This window comes from Plectropomus leopardus, unplaced genomic scaffold (genome assembly GCF_008729295.1).
Source record: "Plectropomus leopardus isolate mb unplaced genomic scaffold, YSFRI_Pleo_2.0 unplaced_scaffold15457, whole genome shotgun sequence".
NCBI lineage: Eukaryota > Metazoa > Chordata > Actinopteri > Perciformes > Serranidae > Plectropomus > Plectropomus leopardus.
Window position 1 is genome coordinate 1 of NW_024616564.1, and position 2,077 is coordinate 2,077.

The 2,077-nt window shown below is 39.8% G+C and overlaps 1 non-coding gene across 1 annotated transcript; it reads left to right on the forward strand.

Moving 5' to 3' along the window:
- Positions 1–1,829: 1,829 nt before the first annotated feature.
- Positions 1,830–1,979, forward strand: LOC121964386. Its single transcript, XR_006107353.1, has one exon. It is a non-coding gene; the product is annotated as a small nucleolar RNA SNORD15 (small nucleolar RNA).
- The last annotated feature ends 98 nt before the right edge of the window (positions 1,980–2,077 follow it).

Below are 2,077 nucleotides of genomic sequence, written 5' to 3' on the forward strand. Positions count from 1 at the left end.
TCACACAAACGGCCGGTTTGCAAAAAAATGGGGTCATTCTGTGTCGGATACTACAGTTTGTCGTTCATCTTGGTGTTAGTTGGGTTAGTCCGCCTGTGGTCCGCGGAGGATTAATCCAGATGCTGCCGGCCCCGCGTCCTCCTCATTTGGTGATCATGGCTCTGTCCGGCGCGGCCGGAATGAGTTACAAACCGGCTCACACTGACACGAGCGCTGGATTAATTTATCACCCCGTCGGCGAGTGTGCTAAACTATTCTTCCAGACTTCAAACATTTTCAAATATCTCCCTTGTAGTGTTTTGATTAGGTTTTATGTTGTGGTTCAGTTAGCATGAGTTAGCTTCACAGTCAGATGAACAGGAGCTGAAGGAGTTAGCTTAGCTGCAGTATATAAACCGGCAAATATTAACGAGTTTGATTAATAATTACATAAAAATGTAGGTTGTAATGTGTGATCAGAACATCTGATGGCTGCAGAGGACAGTGTGGGTATATTTAAATGTCTGCAAACTATCTGACAGCATCGTATTTCAGTGTATTAAAGTTAAACTTTTACATAAAATCTGACGTGGTAATATTTGGTTATCTGATGGGTATTTATACTTGCTAAACTACACCGTTTATTTGAAAACTTCGTAAGTCACAGCTCAATTGCCGAACTTATATACATGAATCTCAAAGAGTTCAAATATTTGAAATAATATAAATGATTGCTGTCACTGTGTGCTCTTTTCGAGTTTGTTTTTGACTAGATCAGATGTTAGCTCACTTACATAAATGAGATAAAGTAATCCCTCATTGATTAGGGCTGCTGCTGATTTCCAGAATCCGTTCACTTTCCAATGCGATTAGGCATATTGCAGTTAAAATACCAGTTTTGCTTAGATGTGTAAGATTAATAATGCTGTGCAACTTGCACAAGGAATTATTTTTTTAAAAAGAACAAATTCAGAACTGGCTTCGATGTTATTATTATTTTATAACTTAATGTTGTTTCTAGAGAAGTCATTATAAAACAGCAGTACCACTCTATGAACTTAATATCTCACTGGACACTAATATAGAATGGCAATGAAATAAGTAAAATTCTCATCATTATAATGCTGAGTGAAGTTTAGAGTTACTGGAAGACAGACGGCAGTCAGTATCGTTCCTTTTGTCCTCCCTCTGCTGCTGCTGCTGATGGAGCAGGTGATGTTGCTGCTGGAAAATTTAGCAAACTAAGTTTAACAGTTGTTTCTGCTTGTTAGTAAAAGTAATAAAATATCTTCTGCTGTTACTGGGGTTTGTCAACACCATAGACATTTAGTGCTGTTGCCTGTTTAGTTGCAGCAAGTGTACTATTTTACATGTTAAATAAACATTATACTGCACTTTATGATGGAGATCGATCAGAATTAGATGAATCAATCATTTTAATCCATTTCTATCATTGATGAAAGACGTGTTCTGGACTCAGTCTGTTTTTTTTCTTTCTGATTGATGGTCACTTTTATCATAGGTTAACTGAGCTTGTCTTCTCTCCTCAGTTCGTCTCAGACGGTATCTTCAAGGCCGAGCTGAACGAGTTCCTGACTCGCGAGCTTGCTGAGGATGGCTACTCAGGTGTGGAGGTGCGTGTGACTCCAACCAGGACTGAGATCATCATCCTGGCCACAAGGTGAGTGTCCAGACTTTATGATAAACATAGAAGGTTTAAAAAAAAAAAAAACTGCATGTGTGAGATATTTTCTGCAGAAGTGATTTAATGACGTCAATTAAAGTTCAGAACAGAAACTGACATCTGTCATACGGAGCCTTGTGTTTGTTCAGTGTCTCGGTTTCTGTCCCTTCAGTGAAGATACGATGACGAGTCGGAGCAGGACTCAGTCTGGTTCTGGGGGTCACTGGTGCAGATTCACGTTCTGTGGTTCTGCTCCAGTTCCTCAGAGCTGGGAGTCCTTTTTGGTTGAAGACATCGAGGCATTTGTCTGAGAAGGGTCGAACGCGTATAGTTACTGACTGAAAGTCACTTTGTGGTAAAGTGAACGGACAGAACCGAACTGTCTTTTTCAAAGTGTAACTAAACGAGGTTCTG